The 18,690-nt window shown below is 44.6% G+C and overlaps 1 protein-coding gene across 1 annotated transcript in view; it reads right to left on the minus strand.

The window, feature by feature from the left end:
• Positions 1-18,690, minus strand: part of ALDH1A1 (aldehyde dehydrogenase 1 family member A1) — a 240,161-nt gene that overhangs the window by 183,121 nt on the left and 38,350 nt on the right. The window lies entirely within an intron of this gene.

Below are 18,690 nucleotides of genomic sequence, written 5' to 3' on the forward strand. Positions count from 1 at the left end.
TGATTAGCGATTTTTCTTGTGTTGTGTTTTTACTAAAATATTGTTTGTTTACAGATTGCGTCTAAGTTAATAGTGATTGGGTATGTACCAATATACTAGAGGGTTAAGCACAAGTTAATTTATTGGCTTTTGTGATTCACCATGAAAAGGATTGTGGCTGTTGCTTGAGTGGGGCCTTGACCTATCTCAACCAATAATCCAATTTCTTACACACAAGTGGGTCATTGGTTCCACATTTATACATTCAATTCAGAAGGAAGGTGCAGATTCACAGGCTGCATTTTCAGAACCGGTTTAGGCTGGTTCTCCTTTCAAATGTCCTCTTCAGGCTCCTCTCCAAACACAGCATATGCATGAAGATGTGTCCCACAGCAAGATAGTCTCCAGCCTAGAGCAATTGTAACAAATGCACATAGACATTTGAGCTTCTGGCACCTGGATGTCATCAGCCGCACTGATGAGTAATCAGGAGAAGACAAAAAGCTGGCCTCAACTAAGTGGTCACATTGAACAAAAGAGCGTATAGTTCACCATTCACCCCACCATCTTCAAAATGGCAGTGCTACAGGGAAAATAATCAGCAGCTCCTCTCAACAGAAATTCTAAAGAAGTATTTTCCTCTTTCCCCATGTTATGTCTTGGGCTCCACCCACGAGCTTCAGCAAATGTCAGCGATACCCTTTCACTGTCTGGGAAAACAACCTCACCTCCATATTATGCAGAAAGGCCAGGTTTGGGGTTTTCCAAAATGGATCCTACAGTCCTCTGTTACTTTCGTTCACTCATACATGCCATACATGTACCATGCAGGCTTTAAACACCAACGTATGTGACATACACTTGGGAGGATAGTGCTAGAATCGGGGTTAGCGTATAGGACCAGACTTTCAAACAGGTTGCCAAATAGGCCTCCACTCCAGTGCACAGTTACAAAGTCTGGCCAAAACTTTGGATATACAACACAATGTACTTTGCCACCATTACTTCATATTTGTACCAATAGTGGTGGACAATTTTTAGAGTGGGGGCACTGTCATCAGTGTTTCATGCCTGAAGAGACAGGGAATGTGAAAAATTGAATGGTTTGACATATAAAAGTATAGCAATGAGCCACACCAATTCAGTGACTTATAAAGGGGTGGTATGAAGGCAGTGGCATATTATTGAGTACACTGTTGCAAATATTTTTCTTAAACATGGTATTGTAGCACACTATCATTTACAGACAGCTTGTTTCCATTAAAATGACTTCAAAATTCCTATTGACATGCAGTTTTACTGATATAACTATATTTCTGCAAGTACTTAACATTTTCACATCACCAAGTAATGTCTCTTTATTTGTTTTGATCATTTTAAAATCATTGTTTGCTTCACAATTCAGAATTACAAAAAAAGTGCATAATTTGTTCTTCCTCAACTACTGATCTATTTTGAAATATTTGTAAAGTTCATTCATAGGTATCCAAATTTTGCTGTGCTAGAAAAAACTGAAATCCTACATTTAGGGCCTATTAGGAGGGCGGGCGGATTTCCCACGCCGGGCCGGCGGAAGTCACCGCCGGCCTGGCAGGGGGCAATCTGCCCGCCATCCCTGTAGAAAAGATCCCCCGCCATATTAAATTCGGCTGGGGGGTCCGCGGCGGGGGGGGCCCTGCCTTTCAAAGAACAACATGGCAGGCACCGTGCGGTGCTTGTCACGTTGTGCTTTGAAAAGCACAACATGCATTTTTAGCATTGGGGCGGGCGGTGCTTTCAGCGCCGCCCGTCGCCATGTTAAAAATACGGGATGCGCCCACCAGTGTGGCGGGTGTATCATAATGGGGTGTGCGGGACTGCCGCTAACATTGCGGGTGGTCCCATTCCACACTGGTATGGCGGGCGGACTTTGTCCGCCCTGTGGTGTTTACCTCAAGTCCCCGCCAAGGACACCCGACAGCCAGGCATCTTGCAATGTTTCGTTTATTGTGTCTTCTGTAGCCTCACATCTTAATGTCCATTCCCCTTCCCTGCTCGTGGCTCTCTGTCCTCCGCCCCCACGACCGGATGTGGTGTCCGGTGTCCAGCTCCTTGGTCACTTGATCCTTTGGGTCCTAGTGCCCTGCTTGTCGGATTACGACATCTCCCCCTTTGTTACAAACAAATGTTTTTCATGATGCGTGCTGTTAGCCGCCACTGGTGAGTGCTGAATGCACTCGTTGGAGATAGGTGGTTGGACAAAGATATAGAGATATATAATATATATATATATATATATATATATATATATATAGAGAGAGAGAGAGAGAGAGAGAGAGAGAGAGAGAGAGAGAGAGAGAGAGAGAGAGAGAGATCTGGTCGCTTTACATCTCTTCAATTAGTCTCTGCGGCTTCTTGCACGTTCTTCTTGGTCTTGTTTCATTTCCATTTTGCTGTTCATCACCGCTTCGTTGTTCGTCAGCTTCTTCCTTCTCTGCTGTCATTGCTTCTGTCGGTACTTCTTCCTTTTCTGTCTTCAGTACCCTGAAGTGTGAGCTATTTCTCGTTATTCTGTATCGACCTGCCGCTGCTGTTATCATTGGCCCCTTTACTTGAGTCACAGTCAATGGTTCTTTGGAGAATGTGCTGTCAGACTTTCTTTGCTGCCTTTGTCGCACCACTACGGTGTCTCCTTCTTTTATTTTTGGATCAGAGGCTTGTCTCCGGCGATCAGCATATGCTTTCATCCTTTCCTTCTCCTCTCCATCTTTGACAGCTATGTCCCCTCGGTCGGCACTCATTTTTGTTTCTACTTGTGGCAACCTGGTCTTGCTTGATATTCCTAGAACTAGTTCCGCCGGGCACCGGCCCGTGGAGCTGTGAGGGGTAGTCCTGTAATCCCTCAGTACTTGACTTAGTGCCTGTCCTGTTGATATTTGTGTCAGTTTTGCTCTTTGGACTTCTTCTCCTGAGAATGGTGGGCCATTGTCAGTTTTTAGTGTTTCAGGCGAACCCCATGCTGCAAATATCTCATCCATTATCGGTAGAGTGGCGTTGGCGGACGTGGAGGTCACTTGCCTTACAATGGGAAATCGTGAAAACTCGGCTATGATAACAAGTAGATAGCTACCTGTCTCCAGTGGTCCATAGAAGTCGGCCGCTAATTCTGCCCACACTGCCTTTGGTAGTTCAGACATGCGCAGCGGCTCTGGCCTTGGTGGTGGTCCCGTCACTTGGCAGATGTGGCAACGCATGACAATTTCTTCGACCATACTGTCTAGTCCCGGGAACCACGCCTTTTCTCTCAGCATTTTCTTGGTTGCCACTATTCCTCGATGTGACTCATGTGCCAGCTCTATTGATCGTTTTCTCAGCGTTCGGGGCATCACAATCCTTGTCCCTCTCATCAGGATTCCATTTTCAGTCTCAGATAGTTCTTCACAAATTTTTTTGAATGCTAGTAGTTCCTCTTTGATTACTCCATGATTCAGAGTGCTGTTGTTGTTTATGTGCCTCCACCTTTGTTGTCTCGTTACTTTCTGAATTACCTGCATGGTGGGGTCTCGTTTCGTCTCTTGTTCCAGCTCTGACATTGTTATGGAAGCGGGCGTGCTGTGCCTCAGGATGAAGTTTAGATATTCCTCTGCCATTGTCGTGGTCTCAGCCTTGTGTGGCAGAGGATGCCGGGACATGTAGTCAGCTGGGTTGTGTTCTTTTCCAGGCTTATGTATTATTTTGAAGTTGTAGTCCATCAGCCTTATTCCTCATCTTTCTATCCTGGGTTGTTGCAGGGTTTCTGTACTCACACAGAACTGTGCACAGAGGAGTGGAACCTCGGCAAATTAGGGTGTCCCAAAACTTACCTTAGCAACCAACTCACCCCTTACCGAGCTAGCTACAGTGTCTCATTGGACATATCAAACACCCAATGTTTAGACAAACCAGAACATGAACTTACAGTACCTCAGGGTACGTGGGACTCATGAACACTCTTTCGTTATATTATCATTACAAACCAGAACATGGAGTAAAGAAGACACATGTGCATTTGAAATGTTTATTTACTAATGCCGTCTTCTCAGGCGCAGTATCTTTGATAATACAAGTATACTTATTATCAGTAGCAAAATTATCAGCATAGTTACTAAGACATAAAAAGCGAATGGTGACAGCATGTTAACATGCTGTAATGAATAAGAGTTAACAACACTTATATCTCACCCTCCCTAACACATATATTATATTATTATCTAAGAAGGTCTCTTTGGGTTGTTTTAGGGCGGGCCCATACCTTAGTGTCCTAGCATGAAGGAATCACATCAGCATACACCAGCTCTCTCTGCATGTGCACCGCATCAAGTGTGTTAACAATTCTCGTGCAAAGCAATATCAATCCCGCCTCAAGCCCAAGTTGGCAAAGGCTGCACTTGTGTTATGACTATGAAGGCGTGGAGATCAGACCTCATAACAATTCCATATCGTGTTGCTCCTGAAACTTCAGCACTCTCCGTGCAGACATGTTTTATTAAACAAGACTGATATCAGAGCAATAACATATTATTCTCACATACACCATGGCAAACCACTAGGTTGAAAGCTAAGTCAACAATTAAGGGTCGTGTGCAGAAGTTGCAAGAAAGGAAAAATGGCGTTTAAATCTCAAATGTACCTATGCTAACTTAACACGATATAAGGATATATAGGAGCTATACAACACCCCCCCATGATCCGAGAACGGACTAAATAAGGTAACAGAAGTGCCATCACATGAGAGCAGAATCCATTTATAAACGAGCATGAAAAAAGATTCAATTATAAAAATTAATGCTAAAAAAATAGCCCACAAATATAATGTGGCTCAAGCCAATAGGCAAGGAAAAATAAAATGTCTTGACCAAAAGTCAATAAAGTCAAGGAAATGCTATCAATCAGCATGTCAATTTGAGGCAGTGTCTAAGATAAGACCGTATATGAAAAGTAAGCTGCAACAGCCTCCAGGAGGAAGTCACTGTCCTCATCAGAAAACAGTTCAGCCATCCAATTTAAAAGATGAAAGGAACATACGTGATCTTCCAGCACCGGATCCTCTATAACCATCAGAGGACAGCTCGGTGGGTTCTCAAGAAAACTTAGTTCCAAGAAATTCTGCGCTGCCGACAACACATCCCAGGGACCCATTAGTCCATGTGCCACCGCCAAGGCCATAACCCTTTCGTCAGAACAAACCAACTCGTGAGCAATGATAGGACTCATCAGTTGATCAAAATCGACGTCAGAAGATGCTGGTCCGCAGAGACACAAATCAATGGCCCAAAGGAAATCACAGGTCAGACAGCGAAATACAGGCTGGACACAGGTGAAATAGGAGAACCGAAAAGATAATCCAAACGCCGTGCTTAGAGTCGCTAACGGCAGTGTGCCATAGTAATCAAGCATGCGGTTGCGAAACCGCGTCAGTAGTAGCCGTGCGTGGTCTTGCACAGGAAGGGCATCCATATTTAAAAAGGCAGAAAACCACCAATGCGCCAGCCGCTAATGCAAGCAAAAACGGGAACCCTCCAAACAAGGATGAAAAAATAGAATGGAAGAAAGCAGGGATGACTCCAAAAATCTTCTCAAAGGAAGTCACGAGACCACCGCTAACAACTTTAAAAAAATGTGCTAGGCCCGTTGTGGAGGATGCGTTAAAGATAGAACGGACCATGGCTCCGAAATGCAAGGGCAAATCAGTGTTTAAAAGAGCCTGAACCTCCGTGCGGGTGTTAGCAATGTGAAGCACGAAAGTTTCACGGGCCGAGCTCAAGGCCACCTCTTTCTGGGACAATAGAGCTCTTATTCTAGCCATGCCGCTGAATTCTGCTCCCAAGGTCGGTATCTGTGGCCAAATGGAAGACTCCCTATGTTCACGTGTGGGAGGATAAAGAACATTTCTGCAGCAAATAACTCGCTCACTAACCGTTACTATGAAAGCTATACCTTTAATTAAACCACAGCAGTTTTCATTATTGAGCATTAAATAACTACCATTCTCTAACAATTTAAACGTGGGGATGATAGCAGGAACTGGCGTGCCCTGTAAAACGCAAGCCATATTCGGTCTGTCCCTGTTACATGAACCGTGTAACTGTATGTGTCTACACATTAAAGAATGATCTGGCGTCTCAGTACACTCATCCCCTGTTAGATAAACCTCTTGTTCATCCTTGAAACATCTGTATGTGTATGGGAGTGACCAGACCTCATGAAGAAAACCGCTACCTAAGGGTTCAAAACGACCTATTGGCACATATTTCATACAATTTGAAAACTTATATAAAGCAAAAGGCAGCGTTATTAAACCGTGGATAAGCCACGTAGCAGCAGTGGTCTCTGCCACAGAAAAAGGTAAAGATTCCAATCTTTCAATATGGAGCATAGAAAAGGAAGCATCACGCATTGAAAGCAAGCGTTGTTTGTCTGTCAAATTAAATGGTGCAAATAAAGAGGAAACGTTCATGTATCCCCAGGGAACTTTACCCATTTTTAGAGTCTGTAGTGTCCATGCAAACTGCATGATTGAACGTAATTGATTTTGACCATGGTATAATACAGACACTTCATCATGCACAATATCAACAACAGACGACACAATATTATCTAATGTGTAAATTCTAGAGGAAAGCACGTTAATGCTATTGTCAACCACTGCAAGCACTTTCTCAAGATTTGCCTGATCAATAGCCCTAAGGCGTGAAGCAGCCTCAATCTGTGAGAGTTTCCAAATTTCATTGTAAACACCATATAACCACCTTTTCGACCTGCCACTAGCTGGGCCCTTAATGAAATCATTCAAATCCACGTCTGCATTCAGTTTGGAAAGGTGATACTTAACCGCAGGTAAAGTTGAATGTTTCAGCCAAGCTTGACACAACTTGCCAACAGAGTAAGAGGTGACAGTATGACTCAAATCAAAACGGGGATCAGATCTAACAGTCTTAAAACCGTCAGTTATATTTAAAAATCTCTTTTGGCAAGAATCAGCACCACGGTGCCAAAGCAGCCAACCCTTGGGATTCATACTGGAAATGTTAAAGGAGGAATTCAGAAGCAGAGCCTGTATATCTCTAATGGACAATTTAGTAAAATTACTCCAATTCTCATATTCCTCCAACTCCGGGAAAGACGGGGTGTTTAACCTTTTAGATGTAGCCAATCCAAAGCACGTGGTCTGGGAAATGGTTTCATTTAAAAACCACATATGATTTGGGATGAGACATGCACGGTGCAAAGCCTCAGTGCCTTGTACCTGCCAGGCCCTTGAGCCCCAAACTGATTTAAGGTCTATGGTATCCTTCCATAACTCATACCCTCCAGTAACTAATTGATCCAGGAAGGCCTTTGAATATAACAATTTTGTATTTGTAAGTCGAACCTTGGACAGTGGCTGTTTGTGAAATTTAAAATAAAAGGACTCGGGATTGGACTGATTAAAGTCAGTGAAATAAGTATACTTTTTAAGAAACGTTTCTGAACTCCCTTGTGTTGGTGCTGGGCAATGTTCCCACTGAGTAAAATTAACCGCAACCCTTCGGGAAGATGTCTTGTGTAAGAAGTGATTGCCATAATGTTGGTAACAGAACAATTCACCATAATTAGCAGATTCTAAATATAAATCCTCAGCATCAAAAGCAGCATAATATTTCAAATCAGAAAACAAACTTTCCACAGCATTAACATCCCAATCATCAGAACAAATGTTTTGTTTCACCACATCCCCCATATTAACTCTTAGTACATTAGGGACATTAACGACTTCCGTTGGACCATGAATCTGAAAACGAACTGCATCCCACGCGATTCCATCCAGAACAGGCCACGCTGTGATGTTAACCAAAGTCAAGTCTCTTTTTAATCTGTGTGTAGAATGTGAAGAGGAAAGTGGGGCCAAAGTTCCATTCAAATGAGTAATGCAAGTTCTCTCCTCGACATAGTGTCCATTCATAATCCGAAAAAAATAAAACACAAAACCAATTGACATAAAAAGGTAAACTGAAAAAAGGACCAGCCAAATGTATATCCAAGGAGGTATCAAAAAATGTTTTTTAAACAGGCTAGCATATAATGCAATTTTAGAGGGTTTTTTCGAGGCAAGGGAAGCAGAGTCAAATGAAAATCTGGATTCCGTGGCTAAACGAGCTTGCAGGTCAGGCATGGACAAATCAGTGGGGTATGTATAGTCTGTCTCATCAAGGTTAGTTCCTGGTAAATTATTCAATAATGGAGTGGAAACAGCAGGTAATTCGATGGCCACCTCAGGTTCATTATTAGAAGCAGTGGGCATAATTGAATTTCTCACAATGGAAGGACAGGAAACAGCCGGTGTCATGCTAAGAAGAATCGGCCACTCTGTGTATCTTGACATTGTCAATAGAAATAAACCTGTTTTCCTTACGACCTGGAAGTGGTGGTAAAATGACTGTTCTTGTGCCCTTCACTCCAAGCATTGGGACCGGAGCTCGATAGGAGGGACCAAACTCTTTCTTGTTGTCGATCTTCTCTCGAACCAGTTCTCCAACTTGGGGTAGCCAGCCAACTACCGGGATCTGCAACGCATCATCCGACGTGGAGGGCAAATGTTCCTTTGCAAGAGTGTCTCTCGTCTTTTGTAGATTCTGTAAAACATTGCAATGTTCATCTGCGTCAAAGGAAGTGGCGCGAACCACCGAGTCTAGACCGTCAAGGTCAGGGACGAACATCTTGATGCCAAAGAGCATTTCGTATGGGGTCCGCCCACCCAGAGACCTTCTAGGGAGATTATTAAGAGCACGCTGCACGCCATAGAGGTGAGCCAGCCAATTTCTGCCAGTGCCTATAACTCGGGCTGTCAAAGATTGCTTTAAATCACGGTTCATTCGTTCAACTACACTATTACCCTCGGGTCTGTAGGGTGACGAAAACTTGACTTGGACCCCCATCGAAGTCATGGCATCCTTATACGCCTTAGAGGCGAAAGCCGGACCCTGATCCGAATGGAAGGTACCACAGGCAAAAATCCCTATAAAGATACGCAAATCTCTGATGACAGTCCGGGAATCAGCGCTGCGATGTGGCCATACCCAAACAAAGCGTGTGCATGAGTCAACTGCTACTAAGATGTATTTATACGCAGTATCAGATGAAAATGGACCGCAGTGATCTAAATAAACACAGCCTAGTGGTTTATTAGAAATGTACAACTGAGTCTGAGGCGGACGCGTAGCAGTTGAAGGTTTAATCTGCTGGCATATGTCACAAAGAAGGACATAATCACGCGTCTGTTTGTACAGTCCCCGCCACCAGAAACGTTGTTGTAGTTGCGTTACAGTGGCTGAGACGCCCGCATGCGCAGACGCCACACCTTCATGAGCCGCTGTAATCAAGTCTGTTCTGCGATCCGAGTTGGGAATCAGCCGTTCCCCAACATCAGGAATTGTCACAAAAGGAACCTTTTCGGGACTTAAGTGGTATTTATACTTCGAAGGGAATCCCGAAGGATGTTTACTTCCCTTCTCAGAGGCAGCAATCGCTGCCAAGATGTCGCTATCAATCTTGGTTTTAGACCTAGTAACTGCTGCAACTAAGTATGTAGATACTGCTGATTTCGCTGCTTCATCAGCAAGCGAGTTGCCAAAAGCGTGAACTCCCACGCGCTGATGACCGAGAGTATGAATCACATAAACGAGTGGCAACATAGCCTTAAGCTCTGCCACTCGAACCCAGATCATTTTATGTTTTATTGTGCTACCCTTGGAATCATGAAAATCATTTTGAATCCAAAAGAACAAGTTTTCATTGTAAGACTGGACACAGTAGTAAGAATCACTTACAATTAGAGTAGTAACACTTGGATCTGCGTACTCCAAAGCTAGTAAGAGAGCACGAAGCTCTGCCAATTGTGCGGTGCAATCGCCCAGGGGCAACGTGTGTACCTCCCTGGAAATGAACTCATCATTCAACATAGCACCGACCACAATGGCGCATGCGGAAACGTAGGCATGTTTAGAGCCATGCGCAACCTGCGCCGACCCATCAGTGTAAATGATGCAATGGAAGTCCTCCAAAGGTCGCATCGCCAGAGGAGCAGGGTGAACGAATTCATACTGCAAGAACTCCTGCGACCGTAAGGAAGCGTCAAAAATAAACATGACATCCGAGGATGACAATGACGCAGCCCACTGAATCCACCGAGGGTGCAAAGCTTTCGAATTTGGTACACTGGCTTTCGTGACTGCCTCCAAATGAGGACAGGGTGTTACCACTAGCATGCGTTTCCCCTGTGACAGAGCTCGTTCCTTTAGAATAGCCATCTGTACAGCAGTTAAAACCTTTTCTATGGTGGGAAACCGCATCTCAGCCGAGGTGTACAAGTGTGACTTGTAAGCAATAGGTACTGTGTCACCTTCATTAAAAGTGAGGTAAGTGAAACCCACCGTCCCAGGAATTATTCTTATGACCAGGTTGGTGTGGTTATCACTAGTCAGTAAATATTTAGAAGCGAGCAGATCAGCCTGCAAGGATTGCAAAATGGCTGAATGCTCAGGCAGCCAGCATGATTTTGAGAAAGTTGGTTGTATCAAAGCATACAAAGGCTTGATACGCTGGGCATATTCCGGAATGTAAGTTCTGCCGAAATTCAAAAAGCCCAGTAAGGATTGTAATTTTTTCAGAGTTGTTGGTGCGCGCAATTGTGCGCACTTCTCCAAGAAGTGAGGAGCCAAACCTCTACCTTCATTGTTGAGCTCATAGCCCAAAAACAACACTGTGTGTTCAGCAATGTGCGATTTTGCAAAGTTGAATTTGTAACCCATGTCTGCGAAGTTGCAAACAAGAGAATTTACACGACACAGATGCTCCCAAATATCGTCGTCTGTGAGATATATGTCATCCACATACGAAAAAGCATCAGGGTCGAGTGCCTCCAGAATAGAGACAATTCGAGCGGTAAATACACCAGGACTATTCTTGTAGCCCATTGGAAGACGCCGGAATTGCTTTTGCACTCCAGCGCTTGTAAAACTGGTCCATTGGGAGCTAAAGCTGTCCAATCTGTGGGCATAAAAACCATTGGATATGTCAAGCGTTGTCTTGAAACGCTTACGCACGAGACTATCCACTAGGGCAGAGCCGTGGGTATTCTGTACTGCACAGTTACGGCAATGCGAGTTCAAATGCCGGTAATCCAAAACCAAACGATATGATCCGTCAGGTTTATTCACAGTAAAAAGTGGATTATTCATCGGTGACACACACGTTTCAATAACTCCCTGATATTCCAATTGTTCAAGGATTTCCGCGACGGAAGATTTTGCTTCACGCCGAATGGGATATTGAGGTTGAGGCTGCGGCTGAGACCGCAACGGAATTTCGTGGCAAGGCGACAATTTATCCCAACCACATTGGTTACGGTACAGAGCCGGCGCGAGAGCCCGAGCCCACTCTTCTGCCAAAGGCTGCGCATGCTCTTTCGAGACAGTGTTCGCGAAACTGGGTAGGATTACCTCCTCCCCTCGCGGCGCCGCGAGCACAAAAGGTGGGGGCCAGTCAGCCTCAGAAAGTAAAATATCATATGTAGAAGACAGATTCTCCCAAAATACACCTTTAACGGTACGCTGTATGTCACCTTCAATTAACAGGACAATTTCATATAGTCTTTCAGGGGGAGCGAGTCTAGTATCCGCTGTTTCTATCACAACGTAGACATCAGTCGCTGTCACCCTCAGTAGTGGACGCAGCGCCTCTCTGACTATGGTTATCTCCGCCGCGCTGTCCAGCAAGGTCAGAGCCCACGTCAGATTCCGAAGCCGCGTTCTCACTATCTGTGGCATATCGATGCGCTGTTAAGGCTGCGACTTTCTTTTTCGCAAACTGCGGACGCCTAGGCGTAGAATCCTCCTGCTTCACTGCGCCGTCCGTCTGGCGGGACTGGCCACGTCCTTGTTGGCCACCACGTCCACGTCCACCCCCTCCTCCTCCACCGGTCTTCGGGGCCGATGTGTCCTGAAAGGAACGAGGAGAGCGTTGATCAGAACCCTGAAAACGATCAGGCGATTTAATCATCGCGCGGTCGCGCAAATCATAAACTTTTTCGGGTGGCGCAGGAGCTTGTATTGCAGGAAAAGTACCCTGAGTCTGCGTTGTCTGCTTCCCCTGTGTCTGTTTTTTAGGCCAATTTTGTTTCTTGGACTTGGGCTGGGCATCTGTCACTGCAGATTGTCCCTGTGGTTGTTTTTTCTCCCTCACTGGAAAATATTTCAGACCTCTACTTGTGCGGCCAATCGTTTTATAAGCGGCCACCACAATCTTTGCTAACTGGCGGGGTTTGTCGGCATCGGGCAGAGCAGCCAAAGCATTCGACACCTGAAAGTTAACTGCATCTCCTTTAACATTGGAGAGAATGAGATCACTTACAATCTCAAAAGAACCACACAGGCGCATACCCAATTCAACCGCTGCCTCTGGACCGTGATCATTCTGAACACGTCTAACGATTTCAGGCAGGGCAATCATAGACGGGGTGCCGAAGCACCTTGTATAAACTGCCGCAAATGTTTTTCCCCAGCTGTCACAGTCAGCAAGTTCAGGAGTAATATCCTTCGGTAGAGTAATCGTCAACATTCTATGTTTATCAGCAGGAGTAGAATTCGGAAAAACCGCCTCCAGTTGATCAAACTTCTCTGCTAGCCAGAATGGGAAGTCATCGTTGTCAACCGGACGCGCACCAAAAACCGAATTTACCATCACTGGATTGAGACGCATTCCGCCTCGTTCCAGGGGAGCGGCCGCACCCCCCTGGGGACCACCAGGAAGATGTCGACCGATGTATTGCACTAAAGCACGAATCACGGAAATGGAAACTACATGCAGCCTGCGAATTTCTGCCAGGGTGCAAGCCCCGTGATTCGGGTGCGGGGTAAAGCCACCCAACGCAGGCCAATTAGTACCTGGAATTGAGAGTGGGCCTAACCTCGCAGGGGACATAGAGTGGGGGAGGGCGCCATCAAACCAAACTCGATGCTGCCAATGATCAACAGGTATTTCCAATGCCCTGTACGGCGTATATTCAGCCGGGACATCCGAGGCGGTGTAGGAGTGGAACAAACCAGAATTAGCGTCCACAGCCGGAAACGTAACCCAAGAGTAAAACAACTCGTAAGGAAACGCCGGATCTGCACATACCACGAAAATCACAGCCATCCCATCTACTGGGACTTGGTACGTCTGAAGATGGTTGCGTACCGCTACGCGACTATGCTGCGCAATAGCCACCGCTGCCGCCATTACAGAATTGGAAATAAGAAAACACAAAGAATACTTTGTAGCACAACTGGGTAGTAATTCAAAGAAACCGTTTAAGAAAGAATCAAGCTTGAATAAAGACCTATTTCAAAAAATAGGTAGGTTTCACCGACACCCCGTTTTCCGGAAACGGACGTGAAGGGGTTAAGGCATGAACGATAAACTACTCGAGTGTCATGATATAAGACCACCGAAACCGTTGGGCGCCATCAAACCAAACTCGATGCTGCCAATGATCAATAGGTATTTCCAATGCCCTGTACGGCGTATATTCAGCCGGGACATCCGAGGCGGTGTAGGAGTGGAACAAACCAGAATTAGCGTCCACAGCCGGAAACGTAACCCAAGAGTAAAACAACTCGTAAGGAAACGCCGGATCTGCACATACCACGAAAATCACAGCCATCCCATCTACTGGGACTTGGTACGTCTGAAGATGGTTGCGTACCGCTACGCGACTATGCTGCGCAATAGCCACCGCTGCCGCCATTACAGAATTGGAAATAAGAAAACACAAAGAATACTTTGTAGCACAACTGGGTAGTAATTCAAAGAAACCGTTTAAGAAAGAATCAAGCTTGAATAAAGACCTATTTCAAAAAATAGGTAGGTTTCACCGACACCCCGTTTTCCGGAAACGGACGTGAAGGGGTTAAGGCATGAACGATAAACTACTCGAGTGTCATGATATAAGACCACCGAAACCGTTGGGCGCCATGTTGCAGGGTTTCTGTACTCACACAGAACTGTGCACAGAGGAGTGGAACCTCGGCAAATTAGGGTGTCCCAAAACTTACCTTAGCAACCAACTCACCCCTTACCGAGCTAGCTACAGTGTCTCATTGGACATATCAAACACCCAATGTTTAGACAAACCAGAACATGAACTTACAGTACCTCAGGGTACGTGGGACTCATGAACACTCTTTCGTTATATTATCATTACAAACCAGAACATGGAGTAAAGAAGACACATGTGCATTTGAAATGTTTATTTACTAATGCCGTCTTCTCAGGCGCAGTATCTTTGATAATACAAGTATACTTATTATCAGTAGCAAAATTATCAGCATAGTTACTAAGACATAAAAAGCGAATGGTGACAGCATGTTAACATGCTGTAATGAATAAGAGTTAACAACACTTATATCTCACCCTCCCTAACACATATATTATATTATTATCTAAGAAGGTCTCTTTGGGTTGTTTTAGGGCGGGCCCATACCTTAGTGTCCTAGCATGAAGGAATCACATCAGCATACACCAGCTCTCTCTGCATGTGCACCGCATCAAGTGTGTTAACAATTCTCGTGCAAAGCAATATCAATCCCGCCTCAAGCCCAAGTTGGCAAAGGCTGCACTTGTGTTATGACTATGAAGGCGTGGAGATCAGACCTCATAACAATTCCATATCGTGTTGCTCCTGAAACTTCAGCACTCTCCGTGCAGACATGTTTTATTAAACAAGACTGATATCAGAGCAATAACATATTATTCTCACATACACCACGGCAAACCACTAGGTTGAAAGCTAAGTCAACAATTAAGGGTCGTGTGCAGAAGTTGCAAGAAAGGAAAAATGGCGTTTAAATCTCAAATGTACCTATGCTAACTTAACACGATATAAGGATATATAGGAGCTATACAACAGGGTGGTATCTTGGAGTTTGGGTTCCCATAGATTGTTATTAGCGCTTGGTGGTCTGTTACTATTGTGAACGGCTTTCCGTATACGAACATGTGATAATGCTCGCATGCCCACACAACTGCCAGACTTTCTTTTTCTGGTTGAGAGTATGCTCTCTCGATGTCCGATAAGCTTTTGCTTCCATAAGCCACTATGCATCGTGGTGAGTCTTTTCCTGGTCTGTGCTGGGCCAATATTGCGCCCAATCCTACTGGGCTTGCGTCTACTGTCAGTTCTGTGCACAACAGTGGGTCAAAGTACGCCAGATGATCGACCGCCGTCACAGACTCCCTTATTTCTTCAAACGCCTTGCTGCATTCTTTTGTCCATGCAAAAGTTTGTCCTTGCTTTGTCAGCTCTCTCAGTGGGCGCTCACGGTTGCAAAGTCCTTGATGTACCTTGCACAGTAGCTGGCGAGGCCAAGGAATGACCTCACTTCTGCCACGTCGTTTGTTTGTTTCGTTTTTTCCAGAGTTTCTACCTTGCTGCGATCCGGTCGCATTCCCTTTTTTGAGAAGATGTGCCCAAAGAAAACCAATTCGTCTCGTCCTAATTCGCACTTCTCTTCATTTAGTGTGAGTCCGGCCTCCTCCAGTTGGGAGCATACTTCTCTTAGCGACTGTTTTTTACTGGTCTTATCACTTGTCTGATGGTCTCTTGGAATATCTCGGCTGCTGATGATATCCCAAAACTCAGACGTTTGTACCGGAATAGGCCCAGGTGCATGGAGAATGTCGTTATATATCGGGACTGCGGATCTAGCTCCAGCTGGTGATATCCTTTGCACAGGTCTAGCTTGGAGAATCGTCTTGTTCCTGTGAGGCAGCTGATCATGTCATCAAGGTGAGGCCCAGGGTGTCGTTCTCTTTCAATAGCCGTGTTTGGTATCCTCATGTCAACACAGATCCTAATCTTTGATGTGTTCTTCTTCGGCACGGCCACTATCGGTGACACCCATGGTGTCGGCCCTCTTGCTGGCTCTATGATGTCCTGGTTCAGTAATGACTCAATTTCCTCCTCAACTTGTGGTTGCAGGTGTATCGGCACTCGCCGGTGATGTTGAGCTACAGGTTTTATTGTTTCGTCGATGTGGAGCGTAATTTGTCGCCCCTTTAGTTTTCCCAGTCCTTTTAGTAGTCGTGGATACTTTTTTAAGATCCTTCCCTTTTCCGACATGTTGCATGTCATCTTGAGCAAACCCATTACTTGTGCTGTGACGTTGATTAGCAGGCACGGTGCTGGAATGTCCCCTCTCAACACATGAATTTCTTCTGTGATCATCTGGTCCTTGTATGTCAGGTTGTCTGTAAACTTTCCCAAGTTTGTTACTGGCTTTCTTGAGCCCCATGTGAACACTTCTACTCTTGATGGTTGCAAAATTGGCTTTCTTTCCATCTTCTCGTACTCTGATGCGCACATTATGTTGCACGTGGCACCGCTGTCGAGCACAAACCTGGCTCTGTGTGGCCCTATGTCTATTGTCACAGACCCAGTCTTTTTGATCGTTTTCTTGTCTACCAGGCATATGCTTTCTTCTGTTTTATCGTCGTTCGTGGACATGAGGTATAGTCGTTCCACCTTTTCTTCTTGTTCTTCTTCACCTCCTGACTCCAACGCCCGCCATACTAATGTGCCCCTAAGTGTACTCTTTTACACTTGCAATACTGCAGCCACATTGTCAGATAGTTCCCTTTACAAAATCCTTTGACTTTGCAGACCTAAACACCAATTCCCACATTAAAACAATAAGCATTATTTTGTCCAAGGACATAGTCTGACATTTGACCTTTGTCTTTGACTGCACAGCAAATGTGACAACATAAAAAAAAGCTAAAGGCATATATATTTCACTTTCATCTTGGTAACTCTAGCATGGTTATGTTGGGGGTGCTGCAGCACCCCTACTTCCAGCGCCTATGGTCTATACAATGAGGGGGCACTTGGTGCTCCCCAGTTCACAGGGCGTGTCCGAACCTCACTCTTGTCAAGGGTCAGGCCCAGACGCCAATATGCGCACTAGATTTGTGTGAGGCTATGGCCAAAATCAAAAGCCAGGATACCTGATATACACAGAGGAGCAGAGGAACAACCATGTAGAACATTTTTGTCTCAACAAACTGTGATGAGAAGGACCAGGTCTTGAGGTGATGAAGATTAATGACAAGCAATAGGGACAATACTCACTGTTAAATTGTCAAAAAAACTGTCTTCAATTGTGTTGAAAGTAATAGTGGTCATTGATTGATAGCAGCTTCTACATTAAACCATTCACATTTCTAGATGCCTTTGGAGTTACAGAAAGCAGAATATCAAAGCTAAGTTAATCACCAAATCTCTACAACATTTTTGAAGTTTATTTTGCCACCTCATGAAAGCGACATATTGCTTATGTACGCAATTTCTATATCACTATTTGAAAACAATAATACCTACTCATTTAACTTTTAGTCTACTCTCTTACTCGATTTTCTGATATATAAACATCCTGAGATGTGACATGCTTGCGATGCACAGCACATGTGCTAACATATTTCTCCTCACATTTAAGTGCAATGTACACGTTTTAAATAATTTTAACGTGTTCGTAGTTTCTTTCATATAAAAACAATTGTTTACGCCAAAGTTAAAGGCTCTTTCAATGATTGATACTATTTTATTTGTACTAAAGAAAAAAGCCATGAAACATGCTGCGTGAGCTTTTGTACTTTCAGTGACTTCAAAATAAATATAAGAAGAAGAAGTAAAGTAAGTGTCCTAAACCTACAGTACAGCTAGATTACATTCCAGAAACCTTGTGGCCTATTATGTGACGGCTTTGCTGTTCCATACCATGTTTACAACTCCTGAATAATGAATCACATTTCAAAAGTTCTGCTGGCAGTTTAGTTAATTACAGCCCTAATCAAAGATGATTTTACAGCTCACTGAGCAGAAAACGTGCCCGGTTGTGGTCCGGTTTAGCAAGAGGTTCAATTACTTTCTTGGAACCAAATGTCCCAGGTTTCCATTGAAGACTGAGTGCTGTTGTCTTGAGTGACTGCGTGGGCGTGGCTGCAGAAAAGCAAGATGTGCTTTACCTACCCAGAAGCAAGTTTGTACTTCTTGGAATGTATATGTGAACGTGTAGGTATGCCTCTTGTACGTATATAGCTAGGAAGCAATAGGACAAGAAGACAGGCTGAAACTATAGAGAACCTAAGGGCTCGTAATCGACAGTTAATGAGCTGTCCCTTCTGAGGTAGGCTCTTTAGTTTTTTTTAATGACTTGCAGGAGTTTTGTGAAAGCCTGATATGAGAAGAGTAGCTCTCACATATTCTTCAGGCATGGAGAACGAAGACTTGACTTTTTGGGGTATGTACAAGGAAGTGGCGGAGCGCGGTGTTAGTCTCCTTGGTTTCATGCCGTACTCAGCCACTTCTGAAAAGCAGGGCTGCACCATATTTATGAGAATGTGGTGCAGCCTTGCGTTTCCCCCTGCAATGGTGCTAAGTTTAGCAACTTAGTGCCAACGCAGGTACCCTTGCACCATAGTACAAGGGTGTCTGCGTACAGGGGAGGACTGTTTATGTGTAGGAAGGTGTCCTTTCCTGCACATAAACAATCCTAAAATGCCATTCTGTCACTTTCAGGTGTGATGCTTCATGCAGCACACATGAAAGTGACAAAATGGCCTTATTATAAAGGTCTGTTTATGTACAGAAAGAGACACCTTCCTGTACATAAATAAAAC

The sequence above is a fragment of the Lissotriton helveticus genome, chromosome 2_1 (genome assembly GCF_964261635.1).
Source record: "Lissotriton helveticus chromosome 2_1, aLisHel1.1, whole genome shotgun sequence".
Taxonomy (NCBI): Eukaryota; Metazoa; Chordata; class Amphibia; order Caudata; family Salamandridae; genus Lissotriton; species Lissotriton helveticus.